The sequence below is a fragment of the Sminthopsis crassicaudata genome, chromosome 1, assembly GCF_048593235.1.
Source record: "Sminthopsis crassicaudata isolate SCR6 chromosome 1, ASM4859323v1, whole genome shotgun sequence".
Taxonomy (NCBI): Eukaryota; Metazoa; Chordata; class Mammalia; order Dasyuromorphia; family Dasyuridae; genus Sminthopsis; species Sminthopsis crassicaudata.
Genome location: NC_133617.1, coordinates 30,957,486 through 30,967,458, shown reverse-complemented (window position 1 = coordinate 30,967,458; position 9,973 = coordinate 30,957,486). Strand labels below are relative to the sequence as shown.

The following is a 9,973-nucleotide window of genomic DNA, read 5'->3' as shown; positions in this document are numbered from 1 at the left end:
CGAGACAAACATTTCCTGAAGTCCTTCTAAGCTATCTTAAGATGGAAAATTGTTTCATTATGTCTTTTTGTCGGTTTTTTCACTCTAGAATCTGTTTGGAGATTCAGTTTAACATTGTTTCCTAGAGCTCAGGCAACTTCCTGGCTTTTCTTCACTCTCTTGGCTTTTTTCCCCCAGAACCACCAAATATGAGAATTGGAAGGGCTTTCAGCATCTATTATTAATAACAATAATAGCTTATTTTTATTTGGTGCTTATTATATATATATATGCCCAGCACTGTGCCAAGCCTTTTATAAATATCTAATTTTATGCTTACTATGATACTACTTTCACTTTACAAGATGAGGAAACTGTGGCAAATATTGCTGAATGACTTGTCCAGAGTCACACAGATAGTAAGTATCTGATTTGGGATTTGAACTCAAGACTTTCTGACTCAGGCAGGGTGATCTTATGCACTGTATCACTCACCTGGTCTTCCTTTCTCTCTCCCCACCCCATCCAACCTGTATTACCATTTCTTATCATTTGTATCTTTACTACATCCCCTATATTCACCCCATTCTCTCCTCTGACTTACCTAACACCCTGGTGCAGGCTCAATCACCCCTGGACTGCTGAAATAGCTTGCTGCTTGGTCTTTCTGCCTCATCTCCTCCCACTTTTAGTCCATTTTTCCATCCAGTTGTCAAATTAATCTTCCTACAACACAAGTCTGACCATGTTACACCCTTATTCAATCAACTCCAGTGAGTTCTTATTTACTTCTAGGATCAGATATAGATCCCATTTGGCTTTTAAAGCCCTTCATTTTCTAGCCCTTTACTACTATGTGGGACAGATTGGATGTAAGACCCCCTTCCAAATTAACTAATCAGAGACATCATCAGGTACAAAGAGAAAGCATTTATTTAATCCCTGCAGGGAGAGGCCCAGACACACAACTGGGAGTTATCCCAACTCTGCTCTGTGCTCCTGGAACCTAGCCAGCTTCTGGCTTGTCCAGGGTTTAAAAGCAAAAGAGCCTTCTAGATAGACTAAAAGGACAGAAGCATCCTTGACCAATGGTCACCAATGTTGGCTGCCTCCCACAGGTCAGTCACTTCCTGCAACTTCCTGTATCTCAGGGTTCAAAGCTCATCCCTCCAGAGATCAAATGACCTCTCCAGGGTCCCAGTTGTGGGAACAAGGGTCACATGGCTCAATTCTGAGAAATACTTCATCCAATCAGTCCCATTCACTACCTTTCCAATCTTCTTATACTTTATTCCTACTCACATTCTCTATGATGTAGTGACACTGGGTTGTTTCCTGTATAAGTTCCGCCATCTCCTAACTCCAGGCATTTTCACTGGCAATCCTTATGCTTCATCAACACCACTTTTGAGATTTTTTTCTGGTTTTTCTTTCTTAAGTCATTTAGGTTTGAGGGTTTATCACACACTGAATTTTTGAGTTCTATTCAGATTTTTCAATGGCCAAAAATATAGCTGTATAGCCATAGGCTTGCTCTGCTGGTAGACACAAGAGTAAAGGAAAGAATTTAGGATAGGTGAATAGTGAAAAAAGTTTGCCTTTTATTTTGGCTTATATTCATACACATGCTCAGGCAGGGAGGAGACTTGCAATAGCTAGCTCTAAGTCAATTGTTATTGGAATAGAGAGCAGTTCCAAAACATGGAGGACTAAAAGAAAAAAATAATCTTAATCTGGGGTTACTCTGGCTTTTGTTTGCTGGTTGTGGCGATATGAGTAAAGAGTTGTCAGCCTATCCTTATGGGGGAGGGATTCTAATTATACTGTTGTGCCACAGTTCTCTTTTATTATCCTGACTCAGTTTCCCTAATTATCCTAACTCAGTTTGCCTGACTTAGTTTCCCTAAATTGTCCTGCCTCAGTTTATAATTGTTCTGCTCATTGTGGCAAAACCACCCCTCCCACTTAATCAGAATATTTGGTATAGATAAAACATCTTATATTTTAGAATATCAGAATGCCTCTCCCCATCCCAAGCTATCAGAATATCAGATACTGTCTTATCAAGACGCCTCTCCCCATCTCCGGGGTGCCTCCCCCCATTATGTCATCCCCATCTCTGGTGGCAAGCCCCATGCTGTCAGAGTCCAGTTCCCACTCTCAGCACTTTGACTCCACCCCTGCCTCAGTCTACCCCCTGAGTCTGAGCCACGTATATATATGTCATTGAGAACTCACATAGTTTGCTGGATTCTTGGAGACAATAGTCTCATTCAGCCCTGGGACCAAACCATGGATCCATTTGGTCCCAATAAATCTCTCCCTTTTAAATAAATTGTTAAATACTCTCTAATCTCTATCTTGCCTCAGTTTCTCCTGCATTACAATACCAGCAAGTTGGAGCTGAGAAGGTTGGTAATTGGCCGTGAAGAGATGAAGTCCATAAACTGGTAGCAAGGTATAGTATTCAGCAGAGAGTATGTGCTCAGTAGCTAATATAAGCCCAACTATGGAGAAACCTGTGGAACAACACCCATAGACACAATTATATCCAGTAGCTATTATAAGAACAGTAATAAGCAAAGTCTGGCTCAGACACTATACCCAGCAGGGAGCTGGCCCAGTTAAAGCATAGCCATGATAGCCCTAGTGGGCACTGATGGCCACTTTCCATCGTTCTCTATTCATTTTCCATCAGTAGTTCTGCTACATTTTGTTTTTATGAACAACCTGCCTTTTCCAGGAGAAACTGATTAACTGAAACTTCATTCCCTTGCAGATTGACTCCATTATGCCTTCTCATCTCCCTCAGATCCTTCTCTCTGATAGGAGAGCTGAAGGGTCGATCGTTAAACTCTTCCCAAAGCCTTCCTTTTTAGAGAGTTCAGAAATTTCCAAGTAACTTTTCCTTTCCCATCTGAGGCTTTGCTGGGTTTTAAATCTGCAAATATAATACCTCCCGGACCTCTACTCCAGATGCTCCCTGCCTGTCCTCCCCCACTCAGCTACCTTATGTGTATTGTCTTGGACAGTAAGCTTTTTGAGGGCAGGACTAGCTCTTTCTTTCTTTCTTTCTTTCTTTCTTTCTTTCTTTCTTTCTTTCTTTCTTTCTTCTTTCTTTCTCTCTTTCTCTCTCTCTCTCTCTCTCTCTTTCTCTCTTTCTCTCTTTCTCTCTTTCTCTCTTTCTCTCTCTCTTTCTCTCTTCTTTCTTTCTTTCTTTCTTTCTTTCTTCTTTCTTTCTTTCTCTCTCTCTCTCTCTCTCTCTTTCTCTCTTTCTCTCTTTCTCTCTTTCTTTCTTTCTTTCTTTCTTTCTTTCTTTCTTTCTTTCTTTCTTTCTTTCTTTCTCTCTTTCTTTCTCTCTCTCTCTCTCTCTTTCTCTCTTTCTCTCTTTCTTTCTCTCATTCTTTCTTTCTCTCTTTCTTTCTTTCTTTCTTTCTTTCTTTCTTTCTTTCTCTCTTTCTTTCTCTCTTTCTTTCTCTCTTTCTCTCTTTCTTTCTCTCTTTCTTTCTTTCTTTCTTTCTTTCTTTCTTTCTTTCTTTCTTTCTTTCTTTCTTTCTTTCTTTCTTTCTTTCTTTCTTTCTTTCTTTCTTTCTTTCTTTCTTTCTTTCTTTCTTTCTTTCTTTCTTTCTTTTCTTTCTTTCTTTCTTTCTTTCTTTCTTTTTCTAAAGCCTGGGTATCATAGGCACTAAAATGTTTTTTGGGTTGAATTGAATTGAGCAGAGCTTTTAAAACCCCCTACAAAATGTCATCTGATCTAACCATTAATTTTACAGAGGAATATACTGAGGAACAAAGCTGTTAAATGACTGCCTGAAGTCAAGTCTTTTAAAACCAAGGATATTGGGGCAGCTAGTCCCAATGTAGTGTAGTGTAGTGGATAGAGAACCAGCCCTGAAGTCAGGAGGACCTGAGTTCAAATCTGACTTCATATACCTAATACTGCCTAGCTGTGTGACCCTTGAAAAGTCACCTAACCCCAATTGCCTCAACAAAATAAAACAAAAAAAAAAACCAAGCTTATTTCCCACTCTCTCCCACTATTTCCCACTGCATCCCCAGTACTCTGGCTTCCCTCATTTGTGATTCCCATGCATATCCATATTGATCAATGGTATTATTTGTATTTTATTTATATTTTGGAGAATATCTTCTAAGTTTATGGATAGAGGGAGGAAATGTTCTCTTGCAACTCTTCTTACTTAGTTAATTTATTAAATATTTTCTCTTTGAACTACTTAGTTAATTTATTAAATATTTTCTCTTTGAACTAATTATATCCTTTGGCAACTAATAAAAGTTAACACCACCTTGGTGGGAGGCACATGAGTTATGCTTTTGAGTGAATTAAACCCAGCTTGCTTTGATCCTGGGAAAACTAAAGAGAGTTCCAGCTGCTAGACATATGAATGGATAACTAGTAATAAAAGACAGGATGTTAATAATATGCATTCATTCAGTATCAGAGGAATTCCGAGGAAGGAGAGGTCAGTTTGGGTCAGGGTGATCTGGGAAAGGAGTATGGAGGAAGTGAGACTTGAGCTGAGCCTTGAAGAAAAGTAAAATTTTGAGAAAGTGGAAGGGAGAGAAAAAACATTTTTTCCTAGGAAGAAGGAATGATATGGACAATGTATCAGAAGTTGCTACATATGCTCTGAAAGGAGTTTTTGTGTCCTGAGAAACTACTTGGAAGGTTACAATTGTTCTTTTTCTTGGCTGAGTAACTAGAATTAGACAAAGTTTCAAAGAAATGAATTACTTTCACAGAATAACAGAATTTCAGTTTTAGGGAACTTCAGAAGCCATCCAGTTTCTACCCAAATATGAACAAGACATCCCTCCATATCATATTAGAGAAATAGTCATCCAAGCTTAAGTAGCTTTTCATTGGGAAACTCAGACTCTCCATGTTCAACCGGCTAGTCAGTCAACAAGCATTTAATGTGCCATTTATGTAGCCACTATGTAATCAGTCCACAAACTCTAAAGGTTTACTTACTATGTGCCAGGCACTGTGTTCAATCCAGCAACATAATGTGTAGGTTGACTAGATGCTTACTGAACTCCCTTCAACTCTGAAATTCTGATTCTGTGATTCTGTACCTAACCAAAATAGCCTTGATACACCCCCTCTCCCTCTGGGGTCATCCATACCTTTGTTTGAGACCTCCACTGAGGGGAAGTCACTACACCAAGAGACAGCCCATTCCATGTTTGGATTGCTCTGCTACTTAGGAAGTTCTTCCTGAGATCAAGCCTAAATTTCCTATTTTGCCACATTTTTCCTTTGAACTATGCGTGCAGAATGATACTTAAAAAAAAAGACATGGCCAATGTGTGAATGTGTGACTATTCTTCCTTAAAAGGTATGATCTTTTATCTATCTATCTATCTATCTATCTATCTATCTATCTATCTATCTATCTATCTATCTATCCATCCAGGGGAGTAAGAAAGGGTGCAAGGGTAATGAGAGTGATATTAAAAATAGAAAAGAAGCATTACCAAATCATTAAGAATAAAGAAGAGAAGATTAAAGATAGTTCAGAAGGGGACACATAGGCAGACAGAGCTGAACTAAGAGTACCATGACAAATTTGAAATTACAAACAAACAAATAAAAACTCCAATCAAACTGTACGTGGTGGAAATTCAGAGTTTCATATGCAATCCACTTTTTTTGGTTCTTCTTTATTTAGTGAAGGATCCATATTTGTCAACATCTGTCAGTTTCATAATAATAAAAAGGAAAATTACTCCCGCCTCCACTCAGCTTTGTCTACTTGCCTCCAGTTGTTCCTAGGTTCTCTTTTCTGGGGCCAAGAAACACAAGTTGAATCTCTCCTCTAAAAACTTGAAAATAATGACCATCTTCCCTCAGTCATCTCTTCTTCGTGGTAAAAATTTTCAGTTTCTTCAAATAATTCATAAACTAGTGCCCTAGTCAGATGCCTTTGAACCTGGCTGACCAAAAAAGCAGAGGCTCTCTGATACTTTTCTTCTGATGGTAATTTTTTTTCCTCAGAGCAGACATTTTCTGATGGTCATTTTCTACCTCATAGAAGACAATATCTTAGCCTGAGTTGGTCTTCTGTCTTGGAAGAAACCTACACTCACCAGGAAGAGCGCTTTGAAGGGGGAAGGGGATGGCATGACAGGTGACTTCTTCCTCCAGATGGAACTGATAAAGAAGAGCAAGCATGAATGTCATGAATGATTTCACTGAAGAACTAGAATGAATGCCATAAATGATTGCTGAGGAAATAGCAGGGAAAAAAAAAAACCCAAATCCAAAACTGCTTGAGGGCTTCCAATATGCCTTTCTAACCATCTGTGTATCTTTAGCTGTTCCTCCATTCATCCTTAACTCATTTATTTTTGTCTCAGTGGGTCCCCACTCCTGCAGGCTGCCTTTTTAAAAAATGGTATTTTAAGTCTCCTAATTATAAGTGGGTATAGATGGAGGTAGGGAGAAACTCAGCTTTTGGCAGGAGTCTTTAGAGGCCTGGTTGGAAGGATGCTCCCTGAGCAGCAGCTTAATTGTTTCCCAGAATAATGGGCTTCCTCTCTTTTTCTCCAGCAAAGACCTCAAAAAACCTAGCATTGCTGTTTGTTCTTCTATCTTGATAATTCCACTCAGATCATAAAATCATATAACTAGAACTGAAAAAGGATTTCAGAGGTTAACTAATTTAAATCCCCTCATTTTACTGAAGTTCAGTGAAGGTGACTACTCCAAGGTCATCCAGACAGTAAGTGACCCAAGATAGATCTAATGCTGAAGCTTATAATTTTGCCCCTGCAACACTCTGCCTTCTATTCAATATGATGCAATTCATCAAACAATTATTAAGGACCTATTAGCCAAGCCTTGTGCTAGACAAAAAAAAGGGAAATACTCTCAGTTCTAAAACTCCCATTTACCCTATAATATGTGTATATGCACATATATATGTATGTATTTGTGTGTATGTGTATACAGTAAGTTCTGGGGATACAAAAAAAAGCAAAACATAGCCTCTGCCCTCTAAGAGATCATATTAAATAGATGAGACATTATGCAAATCACTATTTAACTAACAAGATGTCTAGATCTAAATACCTTGTTTATACCTTATACACACATATGTATTATATATAAAGGCACAATCTAGGAGCAATTGAGAGAAGGGGAAGAAATTTTGAGGTTCTTTCATTTTTATTTTAATTATTATATTTATTTTGCTTGATTTTAATAGATATTGCTTTTATGAATCTATTGGGAAATAAAAATCAGAGCAAAAGGGAAAAATCATGGGAGAGATTAAAAAAAAGTGAACATAGTGAATTTATTCACTTTTCTTAGTTCTTTTTCTGGATGCAGATGGCATTTCCTGTTCAATCTATTGGGATGGCTTTGGATCATTGAACCACTGAGAACCAAATCTTTCATAGTTGATCATTGTATATTTTTGCTGTTATAGTGTACAATGTATTCCTGGTTCTGCTTGTTTCACTCAGCATCAGTTCATGTAGATCTTTTTTTTTTTTTTTCCCCTGAGGGTTAAGTGACTTGCTCAGGATCACACAACTAGGAAGTGTTAAGTGTCTGAGACTAGATTTGAACTCTGGTCCTCCTGAATTCAGGGCTGGTGCTCTATCCACTGCGCCACCTAGTTGCCCCCCTCATGTAGATCTTTTCAGGCCTTTTCAGTTTTTTCATCTTTTAATTATTATAAAACTTTTGCCTTTTTTGTATCTCCAGAACTTACACATACACATTTGACAAATATCAAATATATATGTATATATAAATATATACACATACATATTGCTGCACACATATATGTATATCTATCTTGTTTGTATTATGTATATTTGTTTGTGTATAGCTGCTTGTGTGTTGCCTCCACCATTATATTGATAGCAGGGACTCTCTTTTTCTTTTCTTTATATTCCCAGAACTTATCACAGTACCTGGTGCATAGTAGGTACTTAATAAGTGCTTGCTAATTGATTGATAATACAAAGTAATTTCAAGATAATATTAATAACTGGCAGGATCTAGAAAGGTCTCACACAGAAATTGAGCATCCAATCTCTGCTTGGAAGGACATTGGGATGTCAAAGAGGCAGAAGTGACAAAGATTTGGAGTCAAGATAGGGAAGAGTGTATGCCTGGAAGAGGCTGGAGGCCAATTTGCCTGAAATGGAAAAGGCAGGCATGGTGGTAGGGAGTAAGACTGGAAAGTTGGGCAAGAGCCAGATCGTGGATGCTTTTAAATTCCCTTAGCTGAGGAGTTTGCATTTTATCGGGGAGGTCATACCTAATGATTGGGCTCTTGCTCTGATGCTCCTGCCTTGTCCTGCTGATTTGGGAGAACCATGGACTTAATTATAATTGAAGTGCTGTGTACTCCAATCAGTGTAGTAGTTAGCTAGTAGATTAATTTTTGTGGTGTTAATACTGGATTCCATCCAGAGAAAGACTTTGACAAAATTGGTGCAAGATGTATCTCCCTGGTAGTTATTTTTTTTTCCTTTTCTGGATTTTCTAGATCAGATCTGCTCAATACTCAAGCTTTTCTTAATTGCCTGGATCTTCAGCCCATGGAGCCAGAAGGCACTTAGCTGACAATAATTGGTTTTGTTCTTCTTGGCCTCTCTGCGAAGACAAAAGAGAATTCTGGGAAGGGCTCCTATTGTTGACTTTACAGCTGAACCAGCTGGTAGATAGCTTTAGGGAGTCTAGGGAAAGGGAAGATAACAAAGACAGAGAAGGCAGGATGTTTCTTCCTTGGGTAATCCTAGGTCAAGAATAGGAAGAGACCTTGGCAATCATCTTGTCCAAGCTCCCTATTTTACAAATGAGAAAACAGCCTCAGAGAAATGAAAGGACTTGTTCAAAGTCACTGACCTACACAGTAATTGTTATAGAGATTTAAACCCAGGACTTCGAATCCAGCACTATCACTTCCAAAGTGGTTCTGGGAGAGAAATCTGGAATAGATTTCGAGTGGGAAGGGTCCTTCAAAGTCATCTCATCTTCCCACCTCTCCATTTTACAGATGAGAAAACTGAGGCTTGTGGAGGTTGAGTGACTTACATAAAGTCTTACTGGTAGTAAACATCAGAGGAAGGATTAGAACATTCATTCTTGGATTCTAGAACTGGCTCTTTCCCCATTGAATCAGGGAACTGAAAATGGAGATCCCAAGCCCAAGAGGCCTGTTGAGACCATTTGAGATGGGGAAGGCACCATTTTTAACTCAGGCCCTGTTCACACCCTCTAGTTGTGAGTTTGTCAATTCATCTGTTCACACAATGGGACATATAGTGGGGATAAAGAGCTGGAGAGAACCCTGGATTTGGAGCCAGAAGATCTCAATTTGAGTCATTGAGGGAACTGGTGATATAGTGGACAGACCCCTGGGTCTGGAGTCAGGAAGAAATGAGTTCAAATCTCACCTCAGATACTGACTAGCTGACAAATAGTGACTCTGAGCGAAACCCTTAACTTCTGCCTCAATTTCCTCAACTGTAAAAATGGAGAGGATAATGATAACATTTGCCTCAAAGGGTTATTACAAGTGTCAAAAGAAATATTAGCCAAAAGTGCTTAACACAATGCCTTGTAATTAGTAGGAGCTACATAAATTCTGATTCCCTTCTCCTACTAATAGTGTGACCGTGGGCAAGGTAATCATGCTCTCTGAGACTCAGTTGCCTGATCTGTAAAAACAAAACATGAGGGTTTGATCATGTCTAAGACACTTGTCAGCCTTCTCCCATGCTTTGATCCTACCAGGGATGAGTATATGGCTCAAATTAGGCTTATGTAGGAGCCTTCTTCCTTCATTTTATCCTTTTGCTGAAGTCCTGGGTCAGTGGTCAGGAGGTACGTGTTCACCCAGGTTTGCAATGAAACTCTGAACTGTCATTTGCAAAAGGAAGAGAACATTTCCTGCCATGTGCCTGCCTCAAGGAGGAAGACAGAATTCACAAGCTTGATGTTTCC

General features: G+C 38.9%; 1 protein-coding gene across 1 annotated transcript in view; it reads left to right on the top strand.

Moving 5' to 3' along the window:
• Window positions 1–342: 342 nt before the first annotated feature.
• The window catches only part of CCDC63 (coiled-coil domain containing 63), a 108,464-nt gene continuing 98,833 nt past the window's right edge, over window positions 343–9,973 (top strand). The window contains exons 1-2 of the mRNA XM_074297428.1: window positions 343–398; window positions 2,350–2,437. The gene's annotated coding sequence lies outside the window, so the exon portion shown is untranslated. The remainder of the gene's footprint in view (window positions 399–2,349; window positions 2,438–9,973) is intronic.